The sequence below is a fragment of the Hemiscyllium ocellatum genome, unplaced genomic scaffold (genome assembly GCF_020745735.1).
Source record: "Hemiscyllium ocellatum isolate sHemOce1 unplaced genomic scaffold, sHemOce1.pat.X.cur. scaffold_820_pat_ctg1, whole genome shotgun sequence".
Classification (NCBI taxonomy): Eukaryota; Metazoa; Chordata; class Chondrichthyes; order Orectolobiformes; family Hemiscylliidae; genus Hemiscyllium; species Hemiscyllium ocellatum.
In genome coordinates, this window is record NW_026869254.1 from 160,666 (window position 1) to 176,435 (window position 15,770).

Sequence of the window (15,770 nt, forward strand, 5' to 3'; positions counted from 1 at the left end):
TTTGCCAGTTTTGTTTGTGTTGCGTGCCAAATGTTTTCTGTTTTGCGATTCGTTCAATACATTACGAATTAACAGGCTTTCTGAGGTAATTTCCAGCTGCAAAAACTCCTCAACTGAGAATCTGGGAAAATTTCACAGAGTATGGTCAGTCGCAGCAAAAGTAAGGAAGTCCTTCGTTTCTGCAGTGTTTCACAATACTACCTTTCCAGTGAGCAGTCGAACAGACTAAATGATTGTGCCACAGACTGCGACGGCCAGCTCGGCTAAAAAGTTATCCTTTTAAAGCCGGTGTAAGCAACACAACGTTATTGGGCTACACCGCGTGAAAACAGATACTTCGGTGTATCTCGTCCACGCATACCACACAGCCAAAATTAAACAACTCCCATGAAACAACGAGCATTTGGAAACAGAAAGGTGAAAGGTAGAACGTCTTCAACTTTCAGTGTCGGATACCACTGAGCTGCAGCAGGGGCGGCTGTGGGCTTGTTTCTGTAGCATAGTGATCAGCACGTTCACCTTCCGCAAGATAGGTTCCCGCGGTCGAAACTGTTTTGTTCTTCATCTGCAGCCTTTTACATGGACAAGAACGGAGCTTTCCTGCTTGCTTTCCCATCTGCAAACCTGCCTTCGAATTTGCTTGAACAAATCTGCTCTCGTAGTGAAATGCAATGCATTTCCATTTGATTACTGTGCAGAGCATTGTAAAGATATTCTACAAACTGCTTCTGATCATGTGCCATTCAGTTTGAGAGTGTAGTTACCGATCCTTCCACGAAGAGCAATACTGCATTTGCATTCCTTGCTGAGGCGGCCCGGTTCAAAGACAGGGAAGAAGGTGATGCGCTGGTGTCACAGTGCACCACGGATTCCTGAACTATTCTGTCTGCCAAATGTACCCCAAAGTCGTATCTGAAAGGCCTCATTTGGAAGCTGTCTGTCGTTATTCAAAGTGCGAGAATTGGCACCAGAGGTCCTGCATCATGTTTTGGAGCAGTTCGCACGTTAGTGGCTCATTCAATCAGCAACAGCAATGAAAGAAATTGCACTCTCAGAGGAAGCTCTGGACCTGTGCTTTCAAAGCTAGCATTAAGGTGCGCCCCGAGATCTAAGCCATGTTGGAATTTAAACGGAGGAATCGACAAAGAGGCTGCAGAATAACATCGCATCCTTTTGGTTTTCATTAAATCACTGATGAGCAGGAAAATGTAAACGGGGAGAGCGACTGGGAAAGTGAGGCAGTTGCAGCTCTGTTGAAACTCCTTCTTTTTGAGTCACTCAGCAACAAGAGGCGTGAAGGTGACTCAGGCGTGAGAGCTCTTCACATCGAGAACAAAAAGCAATCAAGTGCAGTTAGCACCACTCCCGGAGTGGGGGTGGGGTGAGATAATTAGCTTTTGATTTCAGTTCCTCTGTTCAGAAACTGCCTTTTAAATTGAGGTGAACAGAAACTGCATTTCTAATAAGCACCATGGAATTTAGCAAGATTTTTTGAGTCGCTTCTCGTCGATTCCCACGCAGGTTTCCAACTCAGTTGATGTCGATGTGGCTCATGTCCAGGTGTGAACATCCCTGCAGCCAATTGCATAAAAGGCAAGGAAAGTGGCATCTCGAACTGGCCCCGAGGTCAGAGCATCCTCACAATGTGATCGGTCGTTCTCGGATTGTAATGCTACCTCCGGTGTTAGTGTGGAGAACATTCTTTGGGACTATTATTCTACAAAACAGACACAGTGACTGAAACTATGCTGCACGGTATGATGTGGAACACGGCCTGCTCAGCTTTGTTTATTTTCCCTGTAGTCCGGTGTGTTTCATGTTCCGTGTAAACGTGAAAGTTGTCCTATTTCGAGCAATGGGTGAAATCATTTAGCAAAGTAAGAATCGAAATTGCAGTAATGTCAAGCAGTTCATGGTTATTTGACCAAATCATAAGCGAACATGTATGCTCACGCACTCACAGATACATTTGTAGTTGAAAAGAGTCTGAGAAGATAGCCTCAGCTTACCATTGATTTTTATCCGGATTGATGGGCTATCATTATCTGCTGCGAAATTGATATTGTAGCCGGGCACATCCACGCAGCCGTGCGAGTCCGAGAGGGATCATGGAACCCTTTTCACTTGACTTTCCATCTGTTGTTATGCAGGAGCTCAATTGGAAGTGAAAGAAAATGGGGAACTGGCGCAGTTGGTAGTGTGGCCGAGCGGTCTAAGGCGCTGGATTTAGGTTCCAGTCTCGACAGGGGCGTGGGTTCGAATCCCACCACTGCCATTGCTGCTGATCGACTGCAACGGTGCAGCTTGTTGAAATGCTGTTGCCACCACTGATGTTGTTTCGTTCAGAACAAAATTCGATTTGTTTCCCTGGGAATTAACTGTCGAGTGGGAAAGTGCCAAATTTCCTCTGCTGTCATGATCGTGTTCGTCTCCCGCGTGGAAAATTGCAAACATCTCTACTGTTGCTTTACGTTCCAAGCATGTTGAGATTTTACTGGAACCGAATGGTGACTGCTATTTCATCGCTGTTGTGAAACAAAGTCCTGCGGTGAGTCGATTCATCGTTATTTGGCTTTCTGGCGAGTGGGAAAATCGTTCCGATGAATTTTGATGTCATATGCTATTGAATTTCTCCAATTTCCTTCGTTTCTGTCCCGGAGACCCCTGAAGGGAAAGGTAATCTAATCGAGACTGTGATTGGTGAAATTCACTTTTTGTGGCCCATTCTTATTATGTTCTTTCTTTCTCTCTTTTCAGCATTGTCTGTGATATGGTGGTGCACTGAGGCTCAAGTATCATTGAAAAGTAATTTGGAATTGCCCTGTTGTTAGTTGTGAGATTACTTTACGGCTCATGCCCTCGGAGTGTCTCACATTTAGCATTCATGCTCACTGTATCTGAAAATGCATTTGGTTTGCCAGTTTTGTTTGTGTTGCGTGCCAAATGTTTTCTGTTTTGCGATTCGTTCAATACATTACGAATTAACAGGCTTTCTGAGGTAATTTCCAGCTGCAAAAACTCCTCAACTGAGAATCTGGGAAAATTTCACAGAGTATGGTCAGTCGCAGCAAAAGTAAGGAAGTCCTTCGTTTCTGCAGTGTTTCACAATACTACCTTTCCAGTGAGCAGTCGAACAGACTAAATGATTGTGCCACAGACTGCGACGGCCAGCTCGGCTAAAAAGTTATCCTTTTAAAGCCGGTGTAAGCAACACAACGTTATTGGGCTACACCGCGTGAAAACAGATACTTCGGTGTATCTCGTCCACGCATACCACACAGCCAAAATTAAACAACTCCCATGAAACAACGAGCATTTGGAAACAGAAAGGTGAAAGGTAGAACGTCTTCAACTTTCAGTGTCGGATACCACTGAGCTGCAGCAGGGGCGGCTGTGGGCTTGTTTCTGTAGCATAGTGATCAGCACGTTCACCTTCCGCAAGATAGGTTCCCGCGGTCGAAACTGTTTTGTTCTTCATCTGCAGCCTTTTACATGGACAAGAACGGAGCTTTCCTGCTTGCTTTCCCATCTGCAAACCTGCCTTCGAATTTGCTTGAACAAATCTGCTCTCGTAGTGAAATGCAATGCATTTCCATTTGATTACTGTGCAGAGCATTGTAAAGATATTCTACAAACTGCTTCTGATCATGTGCCATTCAGTTTGAGAGTGTAGTTACCGATCCTTCCACGAAGAGCAATACTGCATTTGCATTCCTTGCTGAGGCGGCCCGGTTCAAAGACAGGGAAGAAGGTGATGCGCTGGTGTCACAGTGCACCACGGATTCCTGAACTATTCTGTCTGCCAAATGTACCCCAAAGTCGTATCTGAAAGGCCTCATTTGGAAGCTGTCTGTCGTTATTCAAAGTGCGAGAATTGGCACCAGAGGTCCTGCATCATGTTTTGGAGCAGTTCGCACGTTAGTGGCTCATTCAATCAGCAACAGCAATGAAAGAAATTGCACTCTCAGAGGAAGCTCTGGACCTGTGCTTTCAAAGCTAGCATTAAGGTGCGCCCCGAGATCTAAGCCATGTTGGAATTTAAACGGAGGAATCGACAAAGAGGCTGCAGAATAACATCGCATCCTTTTGGTTTTCATTAAATCACTGATGAGCAGGAAAATGTAAACGGGGAGAGCGACTGGGAAAGTGAGGCAGTTGCAGCTCTGTTGAAACTCCTTCTTTTTGAGTCACTCAGCAACAAGAGGCGTGAAGGTGACTCAGGCGTGAGAGCTCTTCACATCGAGAACAAAAAGCAATCAAGTGCAGTTAGCACCACTCCCGGAGTGGGGGTGGGGTGAGATAATTAGCTTTTGATTTCAGTTCCTCTGTTCAGAAACTGCCTTTTAAATTGAGGTGAACAGAAACTGCATTTCTAATAAGCACCATGGAATTTAGCAAGATTTTTTGAGTCGCTTCTCGTCGATTCCCACGCAGGTTTCCAACTCAGTTGATGTCGATGTGGCTCATGTCCAGGTGTGAACATCCCTGCAGCCAATTGCATAAAAGGCAAGGAAAGTGGCATCTCGAACTGGCCCCGAGGTCAGAGCATCCTCACAATGTGATCGGTCGTTCTCGGATTGTAATGCTACCTCCGGTGTTAGTGTGGAGAACATTCTTTGGGACTATTATTCTACAAAACAGACACAGTGACTGAAACTATGCTGCACGGTATGATGTGGAACACGGCCTGCTCAGCTTTGTTTATTTTCCCTGTAGTCCGGTGTGTTTCATGTTCCGTGTAAACGTGAAAGTTGTCCTATTTCGAGCAATGGGTGAAATCATTTAGCAAAGTAAGAATCGAAATTGCAGTAATGTCAAGCAGTTCATGGTTATTTGACCAAATCATAAGCGAACATGTATGCTCACGCACTCACAGATACATTTGTAGTTGAAAAGAGTCTGAGAAGATAGCCTCAGCTTACCATTGATTTTTATCCGGATTGATGGGCTATCATTATCTGCTGCGAAATTGATATTGTAGCCGGGCACATCCACGCAGCCGTGCGAGTCCGAGAGGGATCATGGAACCCTTTTCACTTGACTTTCCATCTGTTGTTATGCAGGAGCTCAATTGGAAGTGAAAGAAAATGGGGAACTGGCGCAGTTGGTAGTGTGGCCGAGCGGTCTAAGGCGCTGGATTTAGGTTCCAGTCTCGACAGGGGCGTGGGTTCGAATCCCACCACTGCCATTGCTGCTGATCGACTGCAACGGTGCAGCTTGTTGAAATGCTGTTGCCACCACTGATGTTGTTTCGTTCAGAACAAAATTCGATTTGTTTCCCTGGGAATTAACTGTCGAGTGGGAAAGTGCCAAATTTCCTCTGCTGTCATGATCGTGTTCGTCTCCCGCGTGGAAAATTGCAAACATCTCTACTGTTGCTTTACGTTCCAAGCATGTTGAGATTTTACTGGAACCGAATGGTGACTGCTATTTCATCGCTGTTGTGAAACAAAGTCCTGCGGTGAGTCGATTCATCGTTATTTGGCTTTCTGGCGAGTGGGAAAATCGTTCCGATGAATTTTGATGTCATATGCTATTGAATTTCTCCAATTTCCTTCGTTTCTGTCCCGGAGACCCCTGAAGGGAAAGGTAATCTAATCGAGACTGTGATTGGTGAAATTCACTTTTTGTGGCCCATTCTTATTATGTTCTTTCTTTCTCTCTTTTCAGCATTGTCTGTGATATGGTGGTGCACTGAGGCTCAAGTATCATTGAAAAGTAATTTGGAATTGCCCTGTTGTTAGTTGTGAGATTACTTTACGGCTCATGCCCTCGGAGTGTCTCACATTTAGCATTCATGCTCACTGTATCTGAAAATGCATTTGGTTTGCCAGTTTTGTTTGTGTTGCGTGCCAAATGTTTTCTGTTTTGCGATTCGTTCAATACATTACGAATTAACAGGCTTTCTGAGGTAATTTCCAGCTGCAAAAACTCCTCAACTGAGAATCTGGGAAAATTTCACAGAGTATGGTCAGTCGCAGCAAAAGTAAGGAAGTCCTTCGTTTCTGCAGTGTTTCACAATACTACCTTTCCAGTGAGCAGTCGAACAGACTAAATGATTGTGCCACAGACTGCGACGGCCAGCTCGGCTAAAAAGTTATCCTTTTAAAGCCGGTGTAAGCAACACAACGTTATTGGGCTACACCGCGTGAAAACAGATACTTCGGTGTATCTCGTCCACGCATACCACACAGCCAAAATTAAACAACTCCCATGAAACAACGAGCATTTGGAAACAGAAAGGTGAAAGGTAGAACGTCTTCAACTTTCAGTGTCGGATACCACTGAGCTGCAGCAGGGGCGGCTGTGGGCTTGTTTCTGTAGCATAGTGATCAGCACGTTCACCTTCCGCAAGATAGGTTCCCGCGGTCGAAACTGTTTTGTTCTTCATCTGCAGCCTTTTACATGGACAAGAACGGAGCTTTCCTGCTTGCTTTCCCATCTGCAAACCTGCCTTCGAATTTGCTTGAACAAATCTGCTCTCGTAGTGAAATGCAATGCATTTCCATTTGATTACTGTGCAGAGCATTGTAAAGATATTCTACAAACTGCTTCTGATCATGTGCCATTCAGTTTGAGAGTGTAGTTACCGATCCTTCCACGAAGAGCAATACTGCATTTGCATTCCTTGCTGAGGCGGCCCGGTTCAAAGACAGGGAAGAAGGTGATGCGCTGGTGTCACAGTGCACCACGGATTCCTGAACTATTCTGTCTGCCAAATGTACCCCAAAGTCGTATCTGAAAGGCCTCATTTGGAAGCTGTCTGTCGTTATTCAAAGTGCGAGAATTGGCACCAGAGGTCCTGCATCATGTTTTGGAGCAGTTCGCACGTTAGTGGCTCATTCAATCAGCAACAGCAATGAAAGAAATTGCACTCTCAGAGGAAGCTCTGGACCTGTGCTTTCAAAGCTAGCATTAAGGTGCGCCCCGAGATCTAAGCCATGTTGGAATTTAAACGGAGGAATCGACAAAGAGGCTGCAGAATAACATCGCATCCTTTTGGTTTTCATTAAATCACTGATGAGCAGGAAAATGTAAACGGGGAGAGCGACTGGGAAAGTGAGGCAGTTGCAGCTCTGTTGAAACTCCTTCTTTTTGAGTCACTCAGCAACAAGAGGCGTGAAGGTGACTCAGGCGTGAGAGCTCTTCACATCGAGAACAAAAAGCAATCAAGTGCAGTTAGCACCACTCCCGGAGTGGGGGTGGGGTGAGATAATTAGCTTTTGATTTCAGTTCCTCTGTTCAGAAACTGCCTTTTAAATTGAGGTGAACAGAAACTGCATTTCTAATAAGCACCATGGAATTTAGCAAGATTTTTTGAGTCGCTTCTCGTCGATTCCCACGCAGGTTTCCAACTCAGTTGATGTCGATGTGGCTCATGTCCAGGTGTGAACATCCCTGCAGCCAATTGCATAAAAGGCAAGGAAAGTGGCATCTCGAACTGGCCCCGAGGTCAGAGCATCCTCACAATGTGATCGGTCGTTCTCGGATTGTAATGCTACCTCCGGTGTTAGTGTGGAGAACATTCTTTGGGACTATTATTCTACAAAACAGACACAGTGACTGAAACTATGCTGCACGGTATGATGTGGAACACGGCCTGCTCAGCTTTGTTTATTTTCCCTGTAGTCCGGTGTGTTTCATGTTCCGTGTAAACGTGAAAGTTGTCCTATTTCGAGCAATGGGTGAAATCATTTAGCAAAGTAAGAATCGAAATTGCAGTAATGTCAAGCAGTTCATGGTTATTTGACCAAATCATAAGCGAACATGTATGCTCACGCACTCACAGATACATTTGTAGTTGAAAAGAGTCTGAGAAGATAGCCTCAGCTTACCATTGATTTTTATCCGGATTGATGGGCTATCATTATCTGCTGCGAAATTGATATTGTAGCCGGGCACATCCACGCAGCCGTGCGAGTCCGAGAGGGATCATGGAACCCTTTTCACTTGACTTTCCATCTGTTGTTATGCAGGAGCTCAATTGGAAGTGAAAGAAAATGGGGAACTGGCGCAGTTGGTAGTGTGGCCGAGCGGTCTAAGGCGCTGGATTTAGGTTCCAGTCTCGACAGGGGCGTGGGTTCGAATCCCACCACTGCCATTGCTGCTGATCGACTGCAACGGTGCAGCTTGTTGAAATGCTGTTGCCACCACTGATGTTGTTTCGTTCAGAACAAAATTCGATTTGTTTCCCTGGGAATTAACTGTCGAGTGGGAAAGTGCCAAATTTCCTCTGCTGTCATGATCGTGTTCGTCTCCTGCGTGGAAAATTGCAAACATCTCTACTGTTGCTTTACGTTCCAAGCATGTTGAGATTTTACTGGAACCGAATGGTGACTGCTATTTCATCGCTGTTGTGAAACAAAGTCCTGCGGTGAGTCGATTCATCGTTATTTGGCTTTCTGGCGAGTGGGAAAATCGTTCCGATGAATTTTGATGTCATATGCTATTGAATTTCTCCAATTTCCTTCGTTTCTGTCCCGGAGACCCCTGAAGGGAAAGGTAATCTAATCGAGACTGTGATTGGTGAAATTCACTTTTTGTGGCCCATTCTTATTATGTTCTTTCTTTCTCTCTTTTCAGCATTGTCTGTGATATGGTGGTGCACTGAGGCTCAAGTATCATTGAAAAGTAATTTGGAATTGCCCTGTTGTTAGTTGTGAGATTACTTTACGGCTCATGCCCTCGGAGTGTCTCACATTTAGCATTCATGCTCACTGTATCTGAAAATGCATTTGGTTTGCCAGTTTTGTTTGTGTTGCGTGCCAAATGTTTTCTGTTTTGCGATTCGTTCAATACATTACGAATTAACAGGCTTTCTGAGGTAATTTCCAGCTGCAAAAACTCCTCAACTGAGAATCTGGGAAAATTTCACAGAGTATGGTCAGTCGCAGCAAAAGTAAGGAAGTCCTTCGTTTCTGCAGTGTTTCACAATACTACCTTTCCAGTGAGCAGTCGAACAGACTAAATGATTGTGCCACAGACTGCGACGGCCAGCTCGGCTAAAAAGTTATCCTTTTAAAGCCGGTGTAAGCAACACAACGTTATTGGGCTACACCGCGTGAAAACAGATACTTCGGTGTATCTCGTCCACGCATACCACACAGCCAAAATTAAACAACTCCCATGAAACAACGAGCATTTGGAAACAGAAAGGTGAAAGGTAGAACGTCTTCAACTTTCAGTGTCGGATACCACTGAGCTGCAGCAGGGGCGGCTGTGGGCTTGTTTCTGTAGCATAGTGATCAGCACGTTCACCTTCCGCAAGATAGGTTCCCGCGGTCGAAACTGTTTTGTTCTTCATCTGCAGCCTTTTACATGGACAAGAACGGAGCTTTCCTGCTTGCTTTCCCATCTGCAAACCTGCCTTCGAATTTGCTTGAACAAATCTGCTCTCGTAGTGAAATGCAATGCATTTCCATTTGATTACTGTGCAGAGCATTGTAAAGATATTCTACAAACTGCTTCTGATCATGTGCCATTCAGTTTGAGAGTGTAGTTACCGATCCTTCCACGAAGAGCAATACTGCATTTGCATTCCTTGCTGAGGCGGCCCGGTTCAAAGACAGGGAAGAAGGTGATGCGCTGGTGTCACAGTGCACCACGGATTCCTGAACTATTCTGTCTGCCAAATGTACCCCAAAGTCGTATCTGAAAGGCCTCATTTGGAAGCTGTCTGTCGTTATTCAAAGTGCGAGAATTGGCACCAGAGGTCCTGCATCATGTTTTGGAGCAGTTCGCACGTTAGTGGCTCATTCAATCAGCAACAGCAATGAAAGAAATTGCACTCTCAGAGGAAGCTCTGGACCTGTGCTTTCAAAGCTAGCATTAAGGTGCGCCCCGAGATCTAAGCCATGTTGGAATTTAAACGGAGGAATCGACAAAGAGGCTGCAGAATAACATCGCATCCTTTTGGTTTTCATTAAATCACTGATGAGCAGGAAAATGTAAACGGGGAGAGCGACTGGGAAAGTGAGGCAGTTGCAGCTCTGTTGAAACTCCTTCTTTTTGAGTCACTCAGCAACAAGAGGCGTGAAGGTGACTCAGGCGTGAGAGCTCTTCACATCGAGAACAAAAAGCAATCAAGTGCAGTTAGCACCACTCCCGGAGTGGGGGTGGGGTGAGATAATTAGCTTTTGATTTCAGTTCCTCTGTTCAGAAACTGCCTTTTAAATTGAGGTGAACAGAAACTGCATTTCTAATAAGCACCATGGAATTTAGCAAGATTTTTTGAGTCGCTTCTCGTCGATTCCCACGCAGGTTTCCAACTCAGTTGATGTCGATGTGGCTCATGTCCAGGTGTGAACATCCCTGCAGCCAATTGCATAAAAGGCAAGGAAAGTGGCATCTCGAACTGGCCCCGAGGTCAGAGCATCCTCACAATGTGATCGGTCGTTCTCGGATTGTAATGCTACCTCCGGTGTTAGTGTGGAGAACATTCTTTGGGACTATTATTCTACAAAACAGACACAGTGACTGAAACTATGCTGCACGGTATGATGTGGAACACGGCCTGCTCAGCTTTGTTTATTTTCCCTGTAGTCCGGTGTGTTTCATGTTCCGTGTAAACGTGAAAGTTGTCCTATTTCGAGCAATGGGTGAAATCATTTAGCAAAGTAAGAATCGAAATTGCAGTAATGTCAAGCAGTTCATGGTTATTTGACCAAATCATAAGCGAACATGTATGCTCACGCACTCACAGATACATTTGTAGTTGAAAAGAGTCTGAGAAGATAGCCTCAGCTTACCATTGATTTTTATCCGGATTGATGGGCTATCATTATCTGCTGCGAAATTGATATTGTAGCCGGGCACATCCACGCAGCCGTGCGAGTCCGAGAGGGATCATGGAACCCTTTTCACTTGACTTTCCATCTGTTGTTATGCAGGAGCTCAATTGGAAGTGAAAGAAAATGGGGAACTGGCGCAGTTGGTAGTGTGGCCGAGCGGTCTAAGGCGCTGGATTTAGGTTCCAGTCTCGACAGGGGCGTGGGTTCGAATCCCACCACTGCCATTGCTGCTGATCGACTGCAACGGTGCAGCTTGTTGAAATGCTGTTGCCACCACTGATGTTGTTTCGTTCAGAACAAAATTCGATTTGTTTCCCTGGGAATTAACTGTCGAGTGGGAAAGTGCCAAATTTCCTCTGCTGTCATGATCGTGTTCGTCTCCCGCGTGGAAAATTGCAAACATCTCTACTGTTGCTTTACGTTCCAAGCATGTTGAGATTTTACTGGAACCGAATGGTGACTGCTATTTCATCGCTGTTGTGAAACAAAGTCCTGCGGTGAGTCGATTCATCGTTATTTGGCTTTCTGGCGAGTGGGAAAATCGTTCCGATGAATTTTGATGTCATATGCTATTGAATTTCTCCAATTTCCTTCGTTTCTGTCCCGGAGACCCCTGAAGGGAAAGGTAATCTAATCGAGACTGTGATTGGTGAAATTCACTTTTTGTGGCCCATTCTTATTATGTTCTTTCTTTCTCTCTTTTCAGCATTGTCTGTGATATGGTGGTGCACTGAGGCTCAAGTATCATTGAAAAGTAATTTGGAATTGCCCTGTTGTTAGTTGTGAGATTACTTTACGGCTCATGCCCTCGGAGTGTCTCACATTTAGCATTCATGCTCACTGTATCTGAAAATGCATTTGGTTTGCCAGTTTTGTTTGTGTTGCGTGCCAAATGTTTTCTGTTTTGCGATTCGTTCAATACATTACGAATTAACAGGCTTTCTGAGGTAATTTCCAGCTGCAAAAACTCCTCAACTGAGAATCTGGGAAAATTTCACAGAGTATGGTCAGTCGCAGCAAAAGTAAGGAAGTCCTTCGTTTCTGCAGTGTTTCACAATACTACCTTTCCAGTGAGCAGTCGAACAGACTAAATGATTGTGCCACAGACTGCGACGGCCAGCTCGGCTAAAAAGTTATCCTTTTAAAGCCGGTGTAAGCAACACAACGTTATTGGGCTACACCGCGTGAAAACAGATACTTCGGTGTATCTCGTCCACGCATACCACACAGCCAAAATTAAACAACTCCCATGAAACAACGAGCATTTGGAAACAGAAAGGTGAAAGGTAGAACGTCTTCAACTTTCAGTGTCGGATACCACTGAGCTGCAGCAGGGGCGGCTGTGGGCTTGTTTCTGTAGCATAGTGATCAGCACGTTCACCTTCCGCAAGATAGGTTCCCGCGGTCGAAACTGTTTTGTTCTTCATCTGCAGCCTTTTACATGGACAAGAACGGAGCTTTCCTGCTTGCTTTCCCATCTGCAAACCTGCCTTCGAATTTGCTTGAACAAATCTGCTCTCGTAGTGAAATGCAATGCATTTCCATTTGATTACTGTGCAGAGCATTGTAAAGATATTCTACAAACTGCTTCTGATCATGTGCCATTCAGTTTGAGAGTGTAGTTACCGATCCTTCCACGAAGAGCAATACTGCATTTGCATTCCTTGCTGAGGCGGCCCGGTTCAAAGACAGGGAAGAAGGTGATGCGCTGGTGTCACAGTGCACCACGGATTCCTGAACTATTCTGTCTGCCAAATGTACCCCAAAGTCGTATCTGAAAGGCCTCATTTGGAAGCTGTCTGTCGTTATTCAAAGTGCGAGAATTGGCACCAGAGGTCCTGCATCATGTTTTGGAGCAGTTCGCACGTTAGTGGCTCATTCAATCAGCAACAGCAATGAAAGAAATTGCACTCTCAGAGGAAGCTCTGGACCTGTGCTTTCAAAGCTAGCATTAAGGTGCGCCCGAGATCTAAGCCATGTTGGAATTTAAACGGAGGAATCGACAAAGAGGCTGCAGAATAACATCGCATCCTTTTGGTTTTCATTAAATCACTGATGAGCAGGAAAATGTAAACGGGGAGAGCGACTGGGAAAGTGAGGCAGTTGCAGCTCTGTTGAAACTCCTTCTTTTTGAGTCACTCAGCAACAAGAGGCGTGAAGGTGACTCAGGCGTGAGAGCTCTTCACATCGAGAACAAAAAGCAATCAAGTGCAGTTAGCACCACTCCCGGAGTGGGGGTGGGGTGAGATAATTAGCTTTTGATTTCAGTTCCTCTGTTCAGAAACTGCCTTTTAAATTGAGGTGAACAGAAACTGCATTTCTAATAAGCACCATGGAATTTAGCAAGATTTTTTGAGTCGCTTCTCGTCGATTCCCACGCAGGTTTCCAACTCAGTTGATGTCGATGTGGCTCATGTCCAGGTGTGAACATCCCTGCAGCCAATTGCATAAAAGGCAAGGAAAGTGGCATCTCGAACTGGCCCCGAGGTCAGAGCATCCTCACAATGTGATCGGTCGTTCTCGGATTGTAATGCTACCTCCGGTGTTAGTGTGGAGAACATTCTTTGGGACTATTATTCTACAAAACAGACACAGTGACTGAAACTATGCTGCACGGTATGATGTGGAACACGGCCTGCTCAGCTTTGTTTATTTTCCCTGTAGTCCGGTGTGTTTCATGTTCCGTGTAAACGTGAAAGTTGTCCTATTTCGAGCAATGGGTGAAATCATTTAGCAAAGTAAGAATCGAAATTGCAGTAATGTCAAGCAGTTCATGGTTATTTGACCAAATCATAAGCGAACATGTATGCTCACGCACTCACAGATACATTTGTAGTTGAAAAGAGTCTGAGAAGATAGCCTCAGCTTACCATTGATTTTTATCCGGATTGATGGGCTATCATTATCTGCTGCGAAATTGATATTGTAGCCGGGCACATCCACGCAGCCGTGCGAGTCCGAGAGGGATCATGGAACCCTTTTCACTTGACTTTCCATCTGTTGTTATGCAGGAGCTCAATTGGAAGTGAAAGAAAATGGGGAACTGGCGCAGTTGGTAGTGTGGCCGAGCGGTCTAAGGCGCTGGATTTAGGTTCCAGTCTCGACAGGGGCGTGGGTTCGAATCCCACCACTGCCATTGCTGCTGATCGACTGCAACGGTGCAGCTTGTTGAAATGCTGTTGCCACCACTGATGTTGTTTCGTTCGAACAAAATTCGATTTGTTTCCCTGGGAATTAACTGTCGAGTGGGAAAGTGCCAAATTTCCTCTGCTGTCATGATCGTGTTCGTCTCCCGCGTGGAAAATTGCAAACATCTCTACTGTTGCTTTACGTTCCAAGCATGTTGAGATTTTACTGGAACCGAATGGTGACTGCTATTTCATCGCTGTTGTGAAACAAAGTCCTGCGGTGAGTCGATTCATCGTTATTTGGCTTTCTGGCGAGTGGGAAAATCGTTCCGATGAATTTTGATGTCATATGCTATTGAATTTCTCCAATTTCCTTCGTTTCTGTCCCGGAGACCCCTGAAGGGAAAGGTAATCTAATCGAGACTGTGATTGGTGAAATTCACTTTTTGTGGCCCATTCTTATTATGTTCTTTCTTTCTCTCTTTTCAGCATTGTCTGTGATATGGTGGTGCACTGAGGCTCAAGTATCATTGAAAAGTAATTTGGAATTGCCCTGTTGTTAGTTGTGAGATTACTTTACGGCTCATGCCCTCGGAGTGTCTCACATTTAGCATTCATGCTCACTGTATCTGAAAATGCATTTGGTTTGCCAGTTTTGTTTGTGTTGCGTGCCAAATGTTTTCTGTTTTGCGATTCGTTCAATACATTACGAATTAACAGGCTTTCTGAGGTAATTTCCAGCTGCAAAAACTCCTCAACTGAGAATCTGGGAAAATTTCACAGAGTATGGTCAGTCGCAGCAAAAGTAAGGAAGTCCTTCGTTTCTGCAGTGTTTCACAATACTACCTTTCCAGTGAGCAGTCGAACAGACTAAATGATTGTGCCACAGACTGCGACGGCCAGCTCGGCTAAAAAGTTATCCTTTTAAAGCCGGTGTAAGCAACACAACGTTATTGGGCTACACCGCGTGAAAACAGATACTTCGGTGTATCTCGTCCACGCATACCACACAGCCAAAATTAAACAACTCCCATGAAACAACGAGCATTTGGAAACAGAAAGGTGAAAGGTAGAACGTCTTCAACTTTCAGTGTCGGATACCACTGAGCTGCAGCAGGGGCGGCTGTGGGCTTGTTTCTGTAGCATAGTGATCAGCACGTTCACCTTCCGCAAGATAGGTTCCCGCGGTCGAAACTGTTTTGTTCTTCATCTGCAGCCTTTTACATGGACAAGAACGGAGCTTTCCTGCTTGCTTTCCCATCTGCAAACCTGCCTTCGAATTTGCTTGAACAAATCTGCTCTCGTAGTGAAATGCAATGCATTTCCATTTGATTACTGTGCAGAGCATTGTAAAGATATTCTACAAACTGCTTCTGATCATGTGCCATTCAGTTTGAGAGTGTAGTTACCGATCCTTCCACGAAGAGCAATACTGCATTTGCATTCCTTGCTGAGGCGGCCCGGTTCAAAGACAGGGAAGAAGGTGATGCGCTGGTGTCACAGTGCACCACGGATTCCTGAACTATTCTGTCTGCCAAATGTACCCCAAAGTCGTATCTGAAAGGCCTCATTTGGAAGCTGTCTGTCGTTATTCAAAGTGCGAGAATTGGCACCAGAGGTCCTGCATCATGTTTTGGAGCAGTTCGCACGTTAGTGGCTCATTCAATCAGCAACAGCAATGAAAGAAATTGCACTCTCAGAGGAAGCTCTGGACCTGTGCTTTCAAAGCTAGCATTAAGGTGCGCCCCGAGATCTAAGCCATGTTGGAATTTAAACGGAGGAATCGACAAAGAGGCTGCAGAATAACATCGCATCCTTTTGGTTTTCATTAAATCACTGATGAGCAGGAAAA

General features: G+C 45.1%; 5 non-coding genes across 5 annotated transcripts; all 5 read left to right on the plus strand.

The window, feature by feature from the left end:
• The first annotated feature begins 2,193 nt into the window (after positions 1 to 2,193).
• Positions 2,194 to 2,275, plus strand: trnal-uag (transfer RNA leucine (anticodon UAG)). The gene has a single exon. It is a non-coding gene; the product is annotated as a tRNA-Leu (tRNA).
• A 2,831-nt stretch (positions 2,276 to 5,106) lies between these two features.
• On the plus strand, positions 5,107 to 5,188 carry trnal-uag (transfer RNA leucine (anticodon UAG)). The gene has a single exon. It is a non-coding gene; the product is annotated as a tRNA-Leu (tRNA).
• A 2,831-nt stretch (positions 5,189 to 8,019) lies between these two features.
• On the plus strand, positions 8,020 to 8,101 carry trnal-uag (transfer RNA leucine (anticodon UAG)). The gene has a single exon. It is a non-coding gene; the product is annotated as a tRNA-Leu (tRNA).
• A 2,831-nt stretch (positions 8,102 to 10,932) lies between these two features.
• On the plus strand, positions 10,933 to 11,014 carry trnal-uag (transfer RNA leucine (anticodon UAG)). The gene has a single exon. It is a non-coding gene; the product is annotated as a tRNA-Leu (tRNA).
• A 2,830-nt stretch (positions 11,015 to 13,844) lies between these two features.
• trnal-uag (transfer RNA leucine (anticodon UAG)) lies at positions 13,845 to 13,926 on the plus strand. Its single transcript has one exon. It is a non-coding gene; the product is annotated as a tRNA-Leu (tRNA).
• Positions 13,927 to 15,770: the final 1,844 nt, after the last annotated feature.